Genomic DNA, 20,721 nt, shown 5'->3' with positions numbered 1-20,721 from the left:
TTGTGGGCGTGGAGCCAATAGCGTGGGAGCTATATCGTGGGGCCTATATGCTACAATCAAAACCATCCTCCCCTGCCCTCCCCATTCTCCACACTGAATCGCCTCCGCGACCCCTGCTCCCCCGCCAATATCCCCTCCCCTTTTCACCGCGCCTTTCTATGCAAATGCAGGGAACACAACATCAGCTTTTTACCTCCTCAAAACCCAAATACCTCTTCCAAGTGAAACAATGATGCACTTGTTGTAATTTTCAGTTTAATGTAGTGTGTTTGCAGGTGATGGTGTTCCCATGCGTCTGCTGCCCTTGTCCTTCTCGCCAGCAGGAGTCGCGGGTTTGGACTGAGCTGTGGAAGGATAATTAATGTTGGGAGTGGGAATTATACCCACGACTCGAGAGAAAATGGGGACCGAAAGATCGCTTAAACCACTCGAACATCCTAACTCACTTGAGCCACAAATGGTTTGAATTCTATTTTCATCTTCATTGTATTTAAAACTCGATGTGATTTTCCTTTTTTCAGCACCTGTCAGGTTCCTGTATCTGAATCCCATCCTTCCCCAAGCCGCCGGGGGATGAGGAGCTTCTCATTGCTGCATTGCTCTGTTTGCTCAAATCAACAAAAACCCAATTCCCACCCGACCTGTTCCTCACACGAAGGTGATGAGAGTGTAAGATCTGAGCGGCGTGAAGTATCCAATTGGAGAGTTACATCCTGGCGACAGGAATCTCTCTCCACAGCTGCTTTCGGAGCTGCTGAATATTCCCCGCATTTCCTGTTTCTAATTTTGTGCCTTCATTACAGGAGTTATATTTTACTGACAACCCAAAACTTGTCTCTCGGGGCAGCTCCAGCCATCGCTTTTCTGTGATCTTCTCACACACAAGTTCGCGCTTCACTTTCCAACTCACATGTTTTAAAGTCGGCTGTTTTCACACTCATCATCCTGCGCCATGGATTTCAAACCCGCCGCCCACTGACGTCTCAAGCAGTCCAAGCGTTTCTGAGGAATGCGCAAAGGCAAGCGGATCACAGAGTCTGTGAGAGAATCTGAGGCTTTAATCCACATTCACATACAGTGGCACTGAGTGATGATGAGTTAATAACACACACACACACCCCTACAGAAACGCATACACAGCGCCAATGAGAGATTCGGAATGATGAGATTTAGAAACTCCATTACAATGCCATAGAATAAAACGCACAGAATAACTGCCAGACTCATTTACAGTACCGGAAGCTGACTGTCAGAACAAATTAATTCTACACGTACAGTTTGCCTGACAGGCTCAACAAGTGACCCAACCCTCATAGAGAATCTGAAACAAGTTGCAGACTGAATAATGCGAAATAATTTGGTATCAGAGATACAGAAAGAAGTAATATCACTGGACGAATAATCCAGCGATCCCAGGCACATGCACTGAGAATATGTGTACAAATCCCACCACAGCTGCTGGAGAATTTGAATTCTGAGTATCTCAGTAATACAGGCCATGAAACCATCGTCGATTGTCACAAAAAAAAATCTGGTTCACTGATATCCTTTTGGGAAGGAAAGTTGCCATCCTTACCGGGCCAACATGTGACTCTGGACCCACAGCAACTTGGTTACATTTTATCTGCCCTCTGATAGCACTATGGGTGTTGAGACACCACATGGATTGTGGATCAAGAAGACAGCTCACCACCACGTTCTCAACGGCATTGAGGGATGGTGAAGGACTTCTGGCCTCGCCTCGCGATGACCACATCCCATGAATGAATAAAAAAAAATCCAGCCAATCAGTAAAAGACTCGTTTATGCAAACCCCTGTTTTCTGCCAGCTATCAAATCTTCCATCAATGGTAACATTTTATCCCCTACACCATGAGCTACCCCCCTCCCAACACACACACACAATAGCATTTGATGAGGCACCTTGTTAAATGCCTTCTGGAAATACAAGTTCAGTACTTCTACAAGTTCCTGTTCATCCACCGCACATGTTCCTCCTTCAACGGACGCTAATAAATTGGTTAAATATGATTTCCCTTTCAGAAAACAATGTTGACACTCTCTTATTAACTTTAAAAAGAGTATTTGATGAACGGGTCCATGACATTGTTGGTACGACTGAGCATCGCGCAGTACTTGTGGAGACAAGGTCCCATCTTCAAATTGTGTTACGTGGAACAGACGCATTGTTAAATGGGATAAATTTTGAACAGATCTAGGACATCAAAACGGGTAATCCGTGAGTTACTAAGGTCCATCAGCAGCAGCACAATTGTATTCGACCATAATTGCTCAAACCATGGCCTGGTATATCACCCACACTAACATGCCCATCAAGCGGGGCAATCAACCTCTATACCGAGGGTTTGCCTAAAAGTAAGAAGATACCAGAGACATTTAGCTTCTGAATTAGTCCCAATTTCCCTAACAGTAATGGTGGCTGATAGATACAGAATGATTCCCACTTTGACATTCAGTGCCACTGACTGATTCAGAATTTATCCCAACGCTTAGTGTGGGATCCACCAGGGCCATTCAGCTCCTGACTGCACTGCAACCTTGGCTGAAACAGGGACAAAAGAGCTGAACTCAGCGGGCGAAGTGACAGTGACTGCCCTTGACATCAAGGCAGCATCTGACAGGGAACATCATGACTCCAGGAAGGAAATATTTTCTCACAGAAAAAAATCTTCACAGAGCAGAGAATATCTTTACACAACAGGAAACACCTTTACCGAACAGAGAAAATATTTGCACAAGGCAGATCATACTTACACAGGCGGGGTCACATTTGCACAACAGGGATGCATTTTACACAAACACAGTGAAGATGTGTCAGCGGAAGGATCACAGTTCCAAGACAGGAAGAACAGTTGCAAAGCATGAGCCCATTTACACAACAGGGAATACATTTAAAAACAGGGTCTATCTTTATGAAACAAAAAATCACCTTTTCATGAATGATCAGTTTCTCCTTCTCAGTATCTTGCTGGTTTGCTCGGTACCTTTTCCTGTCAGCCATTGTGTGTGTTCTGATAATTTCTTGCTATTTTTGTGCGTGTCTTTCTCTGCGTGTTGCATTCGAGGTGGTGTAAGTGGATTTGTGGAGCCAGGGTGAACTTCCCAATAGTTGTGCTCTTGTTTAAAAAGTACTGAGGAAGTGAATAGGTGTTTGGCTATCAAACAACAGTAATAGGCAGTAGAAACTTGTGCGTCGGAGGAGGCTGGCTTTGCAGAAGCGTGCTGACCTCCTAACCCAGTGATCGATGGATTGAAACCATAGTCAGTTTATTTATTATTCTCATTAACACCAAAAATAAACATTTGGCTGCGACATAAAATGACATTGAATTTGCTTCACAGTAAATTTACATCAGCTTCTTGCTTCCAGTAAACACTTCAAACTGTAACCAATCTCTCAAATCGTTTTATTTCCCACAGGAGGGAGCAGAAGTGCTGCAAAAATACACCAGCCGAGGATTTCCCCTTTCTCTCAGCCCATTTCAGGCCGTGGTCCGAATGGCCTTCCCTTGCTCTCTATCACTCTATGATTATCTGAGTAACAAAAAATAATCTTAACTGGAAACGATATAATGAAGTTTATGTATATGAGCTTCAGTATGTCCGATCTACAGGACAACCTGCAATAATTCCCATATGTCTTTGGACAGCAGCGTCTGGCTTGAGACATGGACCATCGAGAAGGGCAATAGTATCAGCATAGCGGAAACAGACACGTCAAAGACACAGTTAATCATTATTTGAACATATATGATCGTTCATTCTTAATTGCTTATTTAAAATATGGAATTCCATCCCCAATATCACCATGAACTGGTAAGGTTTCGTCGCTTCAGGTTTGCATTACAGACACATGGAACACAATACTTTTGTAAGTGTCTCTAGTCAATGAACTGATGATGCACGGAGTTCTCAGATTTTACTCATTGATCTTCGCAAGAGTTGATCGAGTTTTGATGGTTACTTGTTCACTGGTGTTGATTTACTCGAATTCCTCACCTGATTTCTCTGCTGTCCAATGAAGCTCACTCAGCAGAGTTTTCAATAATAATTTGATTTTTCCTCACAAGATTTCAAACACTGCATTTTTGGACAAATTGTTAAAAAAAATTTGCACACAGCCAGGGTCCAGGAACAGCAATGTGATAAAGACAAGATAATCTGTTTTGAAGCGATGTTGATTGAGGGGCAAATGTTGTCTCCGACACCATGGAATAGCACCCCACCCCTGTCCGAAATTGTTCATGGTATATTTTACTTGAGAAGGCAGATGGCACCTCAGTTCACCATATCATCTAAAAGCTGGCACCACTGATCACGCATTCACTCTGCACTGCGCTAGAGTGTCAGCCTGAATTTGTGCTCAGGATTCTGGTGTGAGTTTTGAACTCACAACCTCCTGATCGTAAAATGCAAGACAACAACTGACTGGATGATAATCCACAGCATAGCAATGGCGAAAGAAGGCATTTCACTCCAAGGACCGGTAGAAGTAGATTGTTAATTGAAGAAATGTCACAGACAATGAGAGCTAGATACCCACAGTTGAAAGAGACGGGCTTGTTATCACAGCAGGGGAGAGAGTGTAACAAGAATTTCGATTCCCAGTGCTTCTTGTCATCACCCCTGTAAAAGCTAAATGCTTTGCACACTACCCGCCAGACTAAATAACGAGATAAAAACAAAAAGCTAAACTAGAATATAATTTAATCATTGTAAAATTTTCAATCAGATCAATCCTTAAACATTGATATTCAAGGTATTACAGAGAAATTCGAGACAATCTGTCTGCCCTCATAACTTGGGTCTGATATCACAATGGGAATTTCAGATTTCATTTCTACATAACGCCGTCCCATACAGAAACAGGATTTAAATTCACGCGTGGGATGCACAATGGATTAGCAGCCTTAAACTCTGGACCAACTCGTCACATGCATTATTAACGACGTCATGTAGTTTTAGCATCCATGAACTGTTGAACTAAATGATCCTCTTTGGCACAGGTCCTGAATATTCAGTCAGATGTTCAAAAATGGAAATGCAGTTTCGGTCAGCAGACAAAATTCCCATCGCTGATGTGAATGGACTAATGTGAAACACTTCAACACTATGCTCAACATGTCTCTGCTCAGTGTGAAAACCTACTGCGGAAAGACTGAAACAGACAAACATTTTGCAGCAAAAACAAACCCTTCCCAGAGATTCCTCACAGAGGAATCCATCGACCATCGAACACACTCTTCCTGACCGACATTGACTGATCATTGAGACACATGTATAGCCTCCTGTCTGGCTTCATTCCGTGAGGGTATAGAAAGTATGTTGTTTCAGTTCCCTGGAACAGATTAACGAGAAGTTCTTGTGTTTCACTGAGATATCCTGGTTTGATTTTCTTTTAAAGTCACAGGGTGTTTGAACATTCAACAGGTCTGTCAATCACTGGACTGATGAAAGGTTCAATCAATGAGATATGCCGTCTCCTTTTTCCATCTTATTTCCTGGGATGTGAGCATCGATCGCAAGGCCAGCATGTGTATCCCATCTCCAATTGCCCTTGAACTGTGTGGCTTGCTCAGCGGGTTGTTTGGAGTCACCTGGCGGCCCGACCAGGTAATGATCGCAGATATCAGTGAACCAGCTTGCTTTTACGACAATCGATGATTGATCGTTGGGATTAGAGCTTAAATTCCACCAGCAGCCATGGTGGGAAACGAACCCATGTCTCCCGGAAGTTTCACTTTACACTTGCCTTCTGTGGATTATTAGCCCAGAGACGTTATCACTGCGCGACTGCCTCTGCAACCTGGCCTCGCAAATTTAACATCAGTGATTTCAGACACACCTTAAGCAAAATCACCGCACTTGCGAAGAAGCAGTTGATAAAGTAACGACGAGGGTGGGATTTGAACCCACGCGTGCAAAGCACAATGGATTAGCAGTCCATCGCCTTAACCTCTCGGCCACCTCGTCACGAAACTCGAATTTATTAAACTTCCTTCTATACTTTTTGCATTCATTAACTGTTGAAATAAATGCTCCTCTTTTGTACAGGTCCTGAATATTCAGCCACATCTCTAATTATGGAAATGTAGTTTGTCAATAGAACAAATTTCCATCACATCAGATCAGGAACTGTGGTAAATGGAATGATGTGAATAACTTCAATATTTCAACATGATATTCAACATGTTTCTACACAGAGTGAAAATCCACCGCGGAAAGTCCGGGACATACATTAATTTGGAAGCAAAAAGAAACTCTTCCTGGCTCACTGCAAGCACCGGAACACAGCCGAAATGCGGTAAGTTAAAATGAAACTGTGGGCCGTAGAATTCTGCCGTTCTGTTTGACCTTTCAGTCAAGGCTGTAACTGATTAAAATCAGCCTCGGACTGAACCCACAAGGGGAGAGTTGCCTTATTTGACGAATTAGGAGAAACGTTCTCGATGCTTTGTATTCATTTTCTTCGCTTGTGTTGAAGTGATTTATTCTCTGCAATAAATTCCCGGATGTTCAAACCTGGTCCTGATTTCCCCAAATGGCACCACCTCGAGCACACCAATGCATGTATTAAAATGCTGGGGGGGCTCGTCCAGGAATTGATCCCGAGAACTCTTACATGTTAAATCAACGCGGCTCTTAAAGCGAGAATCATACCCCTAGACCAAAGAGCCAGCTTTCACTTGGAAAGTATTAAACATGTTCTTTCATTGCCACCCACAGGTTATCAACAAAAAGCGAAATGCTGTAAATCTTTTGGAATGTCTTAGAAACCCCGGGTACGACTCCAAACAGTGGAGAGTTTCCCTCCTTATGTAAATTGATTTTAGTTTTGTTGGGTTTCTCAATGCCACACTCTGCCAAATGCTCCTGTATAGTCAACTGCAGTCTCTTGCACATCACGTCTCGAGTTCAGCCCTTTTGTCCATATTTGGATCAAGGCTACAATGAGATCGGGAGCTGAGTGGCCCTGGCGGAAACAACATTGAACTTCAGTGAGCAGGTTTATTGGTGAGTTAGCGCCACATGATCGCTTTGTCGAAGCGAGAGCAATGTGGTTGACTCTTAAATGCCCTCTGAAATGGCCTACCAAGCCTCTCAGTTGTAATAACCGCTACAAATTCACAAAAAAGGAATGAAACTGGACGGACCACGCGGAATCGAACTCGGCACCGGCAATCTCAGCCCTATCCACCCTGCAAAGTCCCCCTTACTAACTCCTGGGGGCTAGTGCCGAAATTGGGATAGCTGCCTCACAGCCTAGGCAAGCAACAGCCAGACATAGTGATCCTCACGGGATCATAACTTACAGATAATTTCCCAGACACGACCATCACCATCCCTGGGTATGTCCTGTCCCACAGGCAGGACAGACCCAACAGAGATGGTGGCACAGTGACATACAGTCGGCAGGCTGTTGTCCTGGGATTCTTCAACATCGACTCCAGGACCCATGAAGTCTCATGGCATCAGGTCAAAAATGGGCAAGGAAACCTGCTGATTACCAAGTACCGCCCTTGCTCAGCTATTGAATCCGTGTTCCTCCATGTTGAACACCACTTGGAGGAAACACTGAGGGTGGCAAGGGCACAGAATGTCCTCTGAGTGGGGGGGGGCTTTAATGTGCAAATCCAAAAGTGGCTCGGTAGCACCATTACTGATCAAGCTGAGCGAGGCCTAAATGACATTGCTGCGAGATTGGGTCTGCGGCAGGTACTGAGGGAACCAACAAGAGGGAAAATCATACTTGACCTCATCCTCACCAATCTGCCTGCCGCAGATGCATCTGTCCACGACATTTCGGTCGGCATGACCACTGCACAGATGTTGTGCAGACAAAGTCCCGCCTTCACGTTGGGGACAGTCTCCATCGTGTTCTGTGGCACTACCACCGTGCTAAACGGGATAGGTTGTGAACAGATTTAGCAACACAAGGTTGGTCATCCATGAGACCCTGTGAGCGATCACCAGCAGCAGAATTGCACTCGAACACAATATGAAAAATCATGGGCTGGCATATCCCCCACTTTATCATTACCACCAAGCCAGGATATCTACCCTGGTTCAATGATGAGTGAGGAGGGCATGTCAGGAGCTGCACCAGGCTTACCTAAAACTGAGCTGTCAACCTGGTGAAGCTATAATACAAGACTATTTGCGTGCCAAACAGCATTAACAGCAAGTGATAGAGCTAAGTGATCTAGCGGAACTGATCTAAGCTCTGCAGTACTGTCACATCCAGTCACGAATGCTGGAGAACAATTAAACAAATCACTGGAGGAGGGGAATATCCCCATCCACAATATTGGAGGAACCCAGAACATCAGTGCAAAAGATAACATTCGCTACAATCTCCAGCCAGAAGTGCCGAGTGGATGATTCATCTTGACCCCGTCCAGAGGTCCCAAGCATCCCAGATGCCAGTCTTCAGCCAGTTCAATTCACTCCATGATTCTTTACTTCACTTCTTGATATCAAGAAACAGCTGGAGGCACGAGATAGTGCAATGGCAATGGGCCCTGACAATATTCTGGCAATAGTATTGAATGCTTGAACCCCAGAACTTGCCGTACCCCTAGCCAAGCTATTCCATTGCAATTGCCACACTGGCACCTACCCGGCTATGTGGAAAACTGCCCAGGTATTTCCTGTACACAAAAAGCAGGACAAATACAACCTGACCAAGTACCTCCCCACCAGTCAACTCTCGATCATCAGTTATGTAATGGAAGGGGTCATCAATAGTAATATCAAGCGGCACCTGCTTAGCAATAACCTACTCACTGACGCCCAGTTTGGATTCTGCCAGAGCCACCAAGCTCCTGGCTTCGTTACAGCCTTTGATAAAACATAGACAAAAGAGCTGAACTCCCGAGCTGAGGTGAGAGTGACTGCCCTCGGCAGCAAGGCCGTATTTGACCGAGTGTGGCATCAAGGAGCCCTCGGAAAACTGGAGTCAAAGGGGATCAGGGAGAAAACTCCACTGGTTGCATTCATAACTAATGCAAAGGAAGATGGTTGTAGTTGTTGACAGTCAGTCATCTCAGCTCCAGGACGTCACTGCAGGAGTTACTCAGGGTAATGTTCTCGGCCCAACCATCTTCAGTTGCTTCATCAATGACCTTCCTTCTAACATAAGGTCAGAAGTGGAGATGTTCGCTGGATCGGGTGCTGGAAAGTGGGTTTTGACTGAGAAATTAGAATTTTTCATCTTTTTTTCTGTCCAGGCAAGATGTGCTGAATGGCCTCTTTCTGCGCAGTAACTTTTCTCTGGTTCTATCTGCCGCTTATCCGCCCATTCCACCAACCTGCCTATGTCTTTTAGAAGTTCTACTGAATTTCTATAGCTCTTTTCGCAACCACAGGACATTCAAAATATTTTACAGACAATGAGGACTTTTAAAATATGGTCACTGTTCAAATTGCTGAAGTTTTGAACCGTCTGTTTGACAATGTCAGAAATTCCCATTTCATTGGTGTAAATCATTGGTGTAGATCTTTGACGCAACAGATAGCATTAGACTTGCAATCGGTCTAAACAGAGGCATTTAAAAGATGGGGGTTCGAATGCTTTAGATAAGCATTGAAGAAAGTCAGCAAGAGGTTAATCAATATTCTCAGAAAATAGAAACTGCCGTCCCGAACTTCCTTCTATACAGGTCACTCCCCACTTTCCCACCTAAACCACTGAGCAGACGAAAATTCATCACCATCTCAGGACAAAAGAAAAATATTTGAAAGATGCTGATCAGAGTCAGTCTGCTCAGCCCTCAGACAGACTTCAACTGGACATATACAGCCTCCTCGGTAACTGCTCAGTCATCTTTCAAGACTGTTTCTGGCAGACAGCACTAAACACGGATGATGTGAACCTGCACCACTGAATACCAAGACCAACGCGGTTATCACAGCTGTAATGAACAACGCCTGTTGCAGCTTTAGTTCAGGCAGTGGGAGAATATCACAGGCGCTCTGTCAGGATGCATGTTCCCTCAGACAGGTTTCCAGCTGGCAACATGGAATGAGCGGCTGTGTGAACATTAGTGGTTCAGGGGGAGATTTCTCACTGGCTGGACTGGAGTTCCAGTTCCATTCCCAGACATGCCCCTTTCGCTTTCAGATTCCAACTCTGACCTCTTGATCCTTTAAACTTTTCATTTTTTCATCATTGGCGGCCACGTCTTCAGCTGTCTGAGCCATTAGCTTTACAATTCCTTCTAGAAACATCCTCACTCCACTCTCCCCCTTAACACCCTCTTTAAGTCTGTCAATTTTACGAAGGTTTCATTCAGTTGTCCAAATATGTGACTTGGTGGCGAGTGTTGCTTGATAAAGCTCCATTGAAGCGCTTTGGGGAGTTTTATTAAATCACGGCGCTGTTGCTGAAATCACTCGAATTTGGATAACTTCGCATTCGGCTTCAATCTTCTTAAAGATTCGCGTGTATTGTCTCCACTTGCTTTGCATCGAAAAAAACATCTGCCATGAGGTGTTCAAAATGATGACCAGTTTGGTAGAGTAAATAAGGAGAAACTGTTTCCACTAACAGAAGGGTCGCTAACCAAAGGACACAGTTTGAAGCTGATTGGGAAAAGAACCAGGAGCGGGATGAGGAGAATATATTTTACAGAGTGGGTTGTTGTGAAATGGAAGCTACCTGGGAGGGTGGTGGAAGCAGATTCATGATTAACTTTTAAAGAAAATTGGAGAAAAAAAGTCTTGAAGGAAGGAAAGACAGGACAATGGGGACAGGGCACGGATCTAAGAGTAATTATATCACACAACCAAATACCCACCACAGGCGGGATGAGCTCTTTCTGTCCTTAATAAAAACAAAAAACTACTGCGGATGCTGGAAATCCAAAACAAAACAGAATTACCTGGAAAAACTCAGCAGGTCTGGCAGCATTGAGGGAGAAGAAAAGAGTCGATGTTTCGAGTCCTCATGACCCTTCAGCAGAACTGAGTATAGTTAGGAGAGGGGTGAAATATAATCTGGTTTAAGGTGGGGGGGGGGGGGGGGGGGAAAGGGGTGGGGGGGTGGAGGGGAAGGGGGGGGAAGAGAAGTTGAGGGGGGGAGGTGTTTGTAAGGACAAGCAAGCAGTGATAGGAGCAGATAATCAAAAGATGTCACAGACAAAAGGATCAAAGAGGTGTTGAAGGTGGTGATACATTACATGGACTGCAGCGACTAAAAAAGGCAGCTCACCACCAGCTTCTTAAGGGCAACTAGGGAGGGGGAAGAAATGCTGGCCCAGCCAGCGTTCTGTCCTTTCTGTCCTTTATCATTCTATGTTTCATGGATTGAAATCAGTCCTACATTCTGTAGAGCAGGAAGGGTGTGAGAAGCTGGCATGGGAATTGATCCCGTGGGCACACAATGGAAGCCGTAAAATGTTGTCTTTTGTCAGGGAATCGAAGCTGTGTAAATATGACTCTGTCTGTTTAAAAGTGGTTTGTTACCAGTTCCAGATAATTCACGCTGTCCTTAAAAGGGATGTGTTATCAGTCAAGGAGCAGACTATAATATAAAAACGGAAAATGCTGGAAATATTCAGCAGCATCTGTGGAGTTAAAACGAATTAATGTTTAAGGTTGATGACACTTCATCTGAACTGAGGAAAGATAGAAATGTAAGAGGTTTTGAGCAAGTGAACGAGTCCCGGTTTTGGGAATAGGTTGAAGAGAAGCGAAGATCTGTAATGGTGTGGGAGCCCAGGGAGATTAAATTTAAAAAAGGTTTCACAGTGCCAAAGCCAAAGGGAGATTTACTGGAACAGGCAAAGAAAAAAAAGGTGGGTCCAGATGAGGTGAGAATGGCTAGAGAGCAGGCTTCCAAGTGCAATGTATGTATTTTTATTCATACACAAGATGAGGTTTTCGCTGGCTGGGCCAGCATTTCTTCCCCCTCCCTAGTTGCCCTTAAGAAGCTGGTAGTGAGCTGCCTTTTTTAGTCGCTGCAGTCCATGTAATGTAGGGACACTCACAGTGCTGTTAGGAAGGGAGTCCCAGGATTTTGACCCAGCGACGGAACGTCGATGTATTTCCAAATCAGGATGGTGAGTGAAGTAGCTTGGATGGAAATTTCTAGGTGTTCCCACCTATCTACTGCCCTTGTCCTTCTAGGTCGTAGCAGGTGCTTTGTTGAATTCCTACAGTTCATTTTGTAGATGCTACACACTGCTGCTACTGTGCACTGATGGTGGAGGGAGTGAATGTTTGTGGATGTGGTGCCAATCAAGTGGATGGTGTCCAGCTTCTTGAGTGTTGAAGGAGTTGCACTTTCCAATGCAAGTGCAGAGTATTCCATCCTTGTAGATTCCTAGCCTCTAACCTGCTCTTGTAGCCCTCCCAAATGTATGCCATTGTGCTACCTCTGCTCGGTCTATTCTGCCGGTGGGACAGGACATACCCATTGATGGTGATGGTGGAGACTGGGACATTATCTGCAAGCTATGAGTCCGTGACGATGTCAGACACGCTGTTGCTAAACTAATCTATCACACAGCTCCCCCACTGTTAGTAAGGAGGACTTCCCAGGGTCGGACAGAGAGCTGTGATTGCCATTGTCGAGATCGATGGTGGGTTTCGTTTCTTTCTTCTTCTCTTTGTAAGACCTTGTTACAACTGAGTGGAGAAGGTGTTTGAAGAGTCAACCACATTGCTGGGGGTCTGGGATCACATGCAGCCGGACCAGGTCATTAGATTTCCTTGCCCTAGCGAACAACAGACATTTATTTCATGGTCATCATTAGGCTTTGCATTTTTGAATTCTACTGAATCCAAATTCCATTGTATGCCGTGGCAGGATTCGAAACCGGCATTATTCTGGAATATCAGTACAGCAGCAATTCCACTACGCTACTGCCTCACCAAAGTAAGGAGGTTAAATCAGAAACTAAAATTGGAAAAAAAACCTGAAAGAAACAAATGAAACAAGAGGGAGGCTGAGTTTACAATCTAAAATTATTGAACTCGATGTTGAGGCCAGAAATGCGTAGGGTGAGGTGTTCTTCCTCGAGCTTATATTATTCTTCACCCTGGAACACTGCAGCAGACCAAGGACAGAAAGGTCAGAGTGGGAGCAAGGTGGAGAATTGAAATGACAAGTGACAGGAAGCTCAGAGTCAGGCTTGCGGATTGAACGGAGATTCCTCAAAGCGCTCACTCCCCTGAAGCAGATGAGAACATATTGCGGCAGCAAATGCAGCACATTAAACTGAAAGAAGAACAAGTGCATCACTGTTTCACTTGGAAGGAGTATTTGAGGCCTTGGATATTGAGGTACAAAGGCAAGTGTTGTGCGTCGTGCACTTGCATAGAAAGGTGCCGTAGAAAGGGGAGGGGATATTGACTGGTGATTGGCTTCCTTGCTGTTTGTCAGCTGAATGATTGAAAGAGAAGGAAATGGTCATATCACAGACCTGAATTGCTAGTTCTGTTTTTCTCTCCACAGATGCTGTTTAATTGTTGTGTATTTCCAACATTTTCTGTTTGTTATTATTTCTGATTTTCAGCATTCGCACAATTTTGCTCTGGTATCAGTGAACTTTCTGAGCTGTGTTCCGGTGGCCAAGAGTTTTTGTTTTATTCTTTCACAGGATGTGGGCGTCGATGGCTCGGTCAGCATTTATTACCCCAACCGAAATTGCCCTTGAGAAGCTGGCGATGAGCTGCCTTATTGAACCGCTGCAGTCCATGTGGTGTAGGTACACCCACAGAGGGATTTCCAGGATTTTGCCCCAGCGACAGTGAAGGGACAGCGATACTGTTCCAAGTCAGGATGGTTAGTGGCTCAGAGGGGAGCTTGCTGCTGGGGGTGTTCTCATGCATCTGCTGCCCTTTTCCTTCCAGCTGGTGGAGGTCCCGGGTTTGAAAGGTGCTGAGAGAAAAATTATTGTCAGGAGTGGGATTCGAACCCACGCCTCCAGAGGAGACTGCGACCTGAACGCAGCGCCTTAGACCGCTCGGCCATCCTGACTGCGGTAATACAGCAGATGGGCCACTAATCCATTGCGCTCTCCCCACAGCTGCTTTGGACCTGCTAAATGTTCCCAGCATTTACTGTTCCTGATTTTGCACCTTCATTATGGGAGTTTTTTTTTTTACTGACAGCCCAAAACTTGTCTCTAGGGGCAGCTCCAGACACCGCTTTTCTGTGAGCTTTAAAGTCGGCTGTTTGCGCACTCATCACTCTGCGCCATGGCTTCCATCCTCCGCGCCCCCCACCCCACCGCTTCCCCCAAACAGCATCAGCACTATCCACCCCCACCCTCCCCACTCGGCCTGGCTGCGGTGTCTGGAACATGCTCCCCCGGCGTCACGAGCCAGCGGTTGCTGTGCTGCTTCCTCCCCATTTCCATAAAGTGTGGTTGTTGAGAGCGAGTTACTGGATCTGTGCTCATCTTGGCTGTTCTGAACCACAGTGAGTCGAGCCTAAACTGGCAACAGGTCCCGAGGGGTCGATCGTCACTTGTTGGCATTTGATGGAGTGATCTTCGGAATTCGACTGGCCGAGATCAGCCTTTAAGCCTGAGGTCTGTCAAACACTTAAAAAAGGGGAGGTTCCATACAACGGAAAATACTCTTTCATAAATGGTCAATCTCTCCATTTTAGTACCTTGCTGGTTTGCGTAACTTTTTCCTGTCTGTCACTGCGTGTGTCCTGATAGTCTCTAACTGCTTTTCTGTGTCTTTCTCTGCTGCATTCGGAGTTGTGTGAAGCGCAATTGCGTAGCCAGGGTGAGCTTCCCAACACGTGTGCTCTTGATTTAAAAAAAGTACCGAGTAAGTGAATATTTTCCTGTCTAACATGCAACACTACGAGGCAGGAAGGAATCCGTTTTTGTAGGAAAGTAGCGCTGCGAAAGCGTGCTGGACCCATAACCCATGGATCGAGACCTTTTTCTGCTAGTTTTGTTCTCATTCACACCAAAAGGAAACAACTGGCTACGATCGAAAAAAAAAAAGCTTAATTTTCCTTTACAGTAAATTTGCATTAGCTTCTTACTTCCAGTAAACAATTCAATCTGCAACCAACCTCTCTAATCGCTTTTATTCACACACGGACACAAGCAGTAAGTGCTGAAAAAATTCACCAGCCGAGGATTTCCCCGTTCTTCGGCCCATTTCAGCCCATGGTCCGAGTGGCCTTCCCTTGTTCTCAGTCACTCCATGATGACTTGAATAGAAAAAGAAAATGAGACAAATCTCTTCTGCGGAAGCATTTGGTGCAGTTTCTCGTATTAGCTGCTGTAGGTCCGATCCATACGACACCCTGCAGTAATTCATCATGCTAATTTGAACAACAGCGTCCTCCCTGCTACATGGACCATCGAGAAGGACAAGAGTGTCAGCAGAGCGGAAACAGCATCACGTCAAAGACACAGTAAATCATTATTTGGACAGATATGATTATTCATTCTTAATCCATTGTTCAGAATATGGAATTCCATCCCCAATATCACCATGAACTGGGAAGGTTTCGTTCCTTCAGGTTTGCATTAGAGTCGCATTGTGCAAAACACTCTGTGAGCGTCTCTGGTCAATGAACTGATGATGCGCGGACCTTTTAGTCATTGATCATCGCAAGAGTTGATCCAGTTTTGACGGTGACTTGTTCTCTGGTGTCGATTTACTCGAATTTCTCACCTGATTTCTCTGCTGTCCAATGAAGCTCTCTTGGCAGAATTTTGAATATTCGCTTGACTTTTCCTCACAGCATTCCAATCCCAACCCTTTTGAACAATTTGTTAAAGGATTTGCACACAGCCAGTTTCCAGGAACAGCAATGTGATAAAGACTATGGAATATGTTTTGAAGTGATGTTAATGGAGGGACAGATGGCTCCGACACCATGTAATAACTCCACCACCGCCCCCCCCTCTCCATAACTGTGCAGGGTATAATTTACCTGAGAAGGCAGGTGGCACCTCAGTTTACCATATCATCTAAAAGCTGGCACCACTAACAGTGAAGCATTCACTGATTACTGCACTCGAGGGTCAGTCTGAATTTGTGCTCAGGATTCTGGAGTGAGTTTTGAACTCGCAGACCCCTGATTGTAAAAAGCAAGAGAACAACTGACTGAATCATAACTCACAGCAAAGTAAAAAATGGAGAAGAGATTGCCCTCTGTAAGGAAAAGCAGAAATAGATTGTTAATTGAAGAGGTGTTACAGAAAATGAGACACAGACACCCACAGTTGAAAGAGATGGGGGAGAGAGTGTAGCTGGAATTTCAATTCCCAGTGTAGATAATAGAAAATATTATCTTTGGATCAAATATCGGATCTGATAAGGGGTCAGATGTTGACTGGACTTAATGATAACACTTGTCTCAGCCGGATTCAGGCAGGGAGGGAGTGATGATCTCTGATTACCACATGTTCCCAGGAATGAATGAGGCAGCATTACAATACTGAGAAACTCAAAGTGACAAAGGAAGGATAACTCTTCAATCGACTCTCCCTGAGGGAAATAAAACAACATCTGCTGTGGTGTGTGAGTATTTTTGGTGTCCATATTACATCTCCACTGACTGGAAGAGTTTATGATTTATTATCACAGGTCGCGTGATTTCGTAAAGATAGAGCCACGACTTCAGTGTTTCCAGCTGCTTGAGCTTCTATAAGAGGAAAGTATGTATCGCAATATTGTGTAATACCCCACAGAGGGGTGATTAAGATACTTCACTATATCCAGCTACAAACCACAGTGGAAACCGAAACCCCATCTTCCCCTCTCGGACGGATGTGAACAATCCAACCAGACTAGTTACAACAAAAGAAGTGGATTCTTACCCGGAGCCCTGGGATCAATATTAATCCATCGGAATCTCTGAAACAGATTATATAGCCATTGATCAGGTTGCTGTGGTGGCATGTTGCTGTGCACATTGAAGCAGCAATCTCACTTACCAAGACACACCTCCGCTCCCGCACCATTGGCCGTGAGGTTTTCGGTGTGCCTGAGGTTGAAAAATGTGGTGGAAAAATTCCAGTTCCTCCTATCACTGCCTCTCTTCTTCAAGCTCCGTCCCTCTCTTCCTCCCTAGTTCTCTCCCTCGCTTCCTACTAAGCTGTTCCCCCCTCCCCCCTCCCTCCTTGGATCTCCCTCCCTGACTCCCCACAACTCCCTCTCCCGCCCCGCCCGCACCCCTCTCTCTTTCAAATCTTATTTCCTTTCTCTGGGACCTGTCTTCTCCCCAGGCTGCCGCTGGCCCCGGGCTCGGGGACTTTCAGGCCGGCCAGGGCTCTTTAACCGGCTCCATTCACAGGAAAAGCGACTTCAGTTTCCACAAAAACATCTTTACCCCCAAAACTGAAATTCAGGTCAACGTGAACGTGAAGATTGCGGACTGCGATTTCCTCTCCTGCTGTTTAATACAAATCGCTATGTGTGTGTACAGTGAGCAGAAAGAAATTGCTGTTGTTTGTAAACATTTCTTACTGAAATCACTGTCATTCTGCTTTAACAGGACGAATTTGAATCTCTTGATATATTGGAAAAATAATAACGCGTGATTGTAGCTTACATAATAAAATATTAACACCGCGCTCTCACCCAGTAACTGACTGAAACGACTGTATAGACGGAGGCGGTTGTGGTTTTAAACTCCACGATGGACAGTTTGTGTTTTAATTCTGATACTGGGCAACAGAGCAATTGCAGAAACAATAGACACACCACATCCCTGAAACATTGATATAAAACTGTGCAAAATAAAAACTGAGTGTGTATTTCGCAAGCAGCTGGAAAAGATGACTTTCATCATGCTTTTGAAACGCATCATTTCGTCAATATCCCCAAACAATGATTATTTTCCACATCTAAAATTCAGGATTTCAGTAAAACCCTGTGATCTGAACACAGAATCTTCTACTCTACAGTCAAAAGCGCTACAGTTTTACCCACCAGCCCAGCCACAAGGACGGGTTGAATCATAATCTGATTGAGGCCACGGATGATCGAGTTTTGTTTTGTTTTGTTTTAATTGGTGAGATGCTGCAAACTGTGGAGGAGCCGAGGCCCAAATACAAAGAGTGAAAGTGAGCGGAGAAGTTGATAAAATAATGATACTGGATTTGTGAGAGACCATTGAAGAATGATCCAGCGCGGACTCGGTTATTCACGTCAAAAATATAAATAAAATGCTGGAAACACTCAGCCCATCAGGTAACATCTGTGGAGAGAATAAAACAAAGTCAACGCTTGAAATTTGTGACCTTTACTCCGAACTTTTGGATTCGATAAACAGCAATTCGATGTCACATATCAACAATTCGCTGTTTGAGCAGCAACATTCAGAATAATTTCCCGGCCCCGCTCTCTGGAATCAGGTCTGGCAGTATCTCTCGCGAAGAATCAAACATTAACTCTGTCCCTCTCTCCACTGATGCTGCCAGACCTGGAACAGGGCGAACGTTTCGATTCCAATGTGACTTCTTCGCCAGTTCCGGGAGGCTCTGTTTCACTCGCCGCAGATGCTGCCGGAGCTGCCGAGTTATTTTCAACAGCTTCTTTGTTTTTATTTCAGAATGTCAACAAAGCCGGGCCATTCAGGAGAGACTTTAAAAATATTGTTTCACGCAAAGATAGAGGTGAGAAACTGTCTTCCCTAATAAGCAGTAAATGCGGCCTCAATGAATAATTTCAAATCCGTGAGTGATAGGTTTTTGCGAGGCAACAGTAGAATAGGATATGGAATCAAGGCAGCTGGATGGAGCTAAGGCAGAGATCAGCCATTGTCTAACTGAGTGGTGGAACAGGAAGGAGGGGCTGAATGACCTTCTCCTGTCCCCCCACAGAGACCCGGAACTATTGGCTCAGACACTCTCTGTCTCCATGGATTCCCGTCATTCTAGACTCGGGCACTCGCGTCAGGATCACACTTCACAGATAATCACCTGCATGATCGGATTCTCCCGCCTTTATTGCTATATTTTCAGCTGCAGTACTTTTAAAACTCCTGTTTCATAATTAGAGTGAATTTTACTGTTTTTATAAAACGAACAACTTTGAACTTGCGCCTAGCACAGGGATCCAGGCAGGGATGGAAAGTCCAACTTAGAGTGAGTGAAGAAGAGTCTCTGAGGTTGAAAAGTGCGCCGATGTCTTCAGCATCTCAGGAGGGCTGGTCCGGGAATTAAACCTGACAACTCGAGCAAACTAATTTAAAGAACACCCCTAAATGAGAATAATATCACTAAAGACTGGAACAACGAGGCAGCCAGGGACGCTACATCAACCAAAGATAACTTTCATTGTCTCCCAAATCCTTTTAACCAACCTGTCACATCACAATTGTTAAGTCAGAAAATGTAAAAGTTACACCACAGCTCAGGTAGTAACAAAGAATGTGAAACTGGGTCCATGTCTCACATCAATGACCTTTCACCCGAACTGTGAAAAGTTAGTTTTGTAATTAGTTGTAAGCCTGTTTGTGGGAAAAAAAATTAAAAGCGACAGCCTGTGATATGTTGGAAATCGGTTAAAAAAATGAGAAAATAGTTTATGCTGCATGGCCAGAGAGAGGGAAACATAAGCTCTTAGATTTTCAACAGCACAAAATGAGGCCCGTGGTGCCCCTGAAAACTCTCTGTAAGATCAATGGAACAAGTAAAGAAACAAAGGATGTTTCTGGAGGAGGAGTGAATGGCAGATTGATGAACAACTGCCATCCGAAAATAACAACACGTGGAAAAGGAATCTCGAAATAACCTCTGTAAACAGGAAAAGCGAAGTCAAAATGGGGCGCGGGAGGGAGGGAGAATGGGTGGGTGGGTTGGGGACACTTTTCCAGAGCGATATTGTTGATCTCAATGATCTCACTGGAAAGCTGGAAAGTGTCTAATTGAAAGATGAGGCGCTGTTCTTCGAGCGTACCTGAGCTTCATAGGAACATTGCAGGAGGCCGAGAGCCGAGTGATCTGCGGAAGAGCCAGGCCGCCAGTCATTTTGTTTCACCAGCTTGACTGTGTGGATGAGTTGGATCGAGTTCCTGCTGATTTACCGGCGGAACTTGGGTATCAATTCTGTCACGAGAAACTGACACCCCGACACCTTCTGTCCAAAGACACTCCAACTCCAACATTTACTGTCCTACTGTGTCCCTGAGTCACATTCTGCTGAGTCATTCCTGCTCAAATCCCTGATTGTTAATTCCCTCTGAACCGGATTGCTCAAACACAAGAAAAGGCTCAAACGCGTCTCAGTGTAAATACCACAATACAGTTAAAGTGTGGATAAAATCAAATTAAACTGCGGGACTCCAGTTCTGTCGGTTTCTATGTTCATTCAGGCACGATTGAAACCGACTGATTTCAGCATCAGGATCAATCCAGATTCCCGTTACATGGACAAACCTTCTTTAACATTTGTGTTCATTTTCTTCACGTGTGTTGCAGTGATATACTGCCTGCAATGATTTCTCGGGCTCTAAAACATGCTCCTAATTTCAATAAATGTCACCATCTCGAACGCAAAGACGTTTGAAAAACCTCTTGGACAACGCACCCTGATCCGGCCAAAACAAAATCAAACTGTAGGACTCTCAGGCTGTGTTTAAACTTAAGAAAGTCTCTAGGACTGAGGTAATGGCAATCAGCACGTAAATGCATTGAATGGGTACATTAATGCTGATAAACTTCCAGCAAACTCTGGTGAACTCACTTCGGTGACTCTTCATGCTCTATC

At 44.8% G+C, this 20,721-nt stretch overlaps 2 non-coding genes across 2 annotated transcripts; both read right to left on the bottom strand.

The window, feature by feature from the left end:
* Nucleotides 1-5,912: 5,912 nt before the first annotated feature.
* trnas-gcu (transfer RNA serine (anticodon GCU)) lies at nt 5,913-5,994 on the bottom strand. Its single transcript has one exon. It is a non-coding gene; the product is annotated as a tRNA-Ser (tRNA).
* A 7,928-nt stretch (nt 5,995-13,922) lies between these two features.
* Nucleotides 13,923-14,005, bottom strand: trnal-cag (transfer RNA leucine (anticodon CAG)). Its single transcript has one exon. It is a non-coding gene; the product is annotated as a tRNA-Leu (tRNA).
* Between the last annotated feature and the right edge of the window lie 6,716 nt (nt 14,006-20,721).

Source organism: Cetorhinus maximus, chromosome 31 (genome assembly GCF_964194155.1).
Source record: "Cetorhinus maximus chromosome 31, sCetMax3.hap1.1, whole genome shotgun sequence".
NCBI classification, from domain to species: domain Eukaryota; kingdom Metazoa; phylum Chordata; class Chondrichthyes; order Lamniformes; family Cetorhinidae; genus Cetorhinus; species Cetorhinus maximus.
Note: the sequence above shows the minus strand (reverse complement) of the source record. Positions and strands in the feature narration are given on the sequence as shown.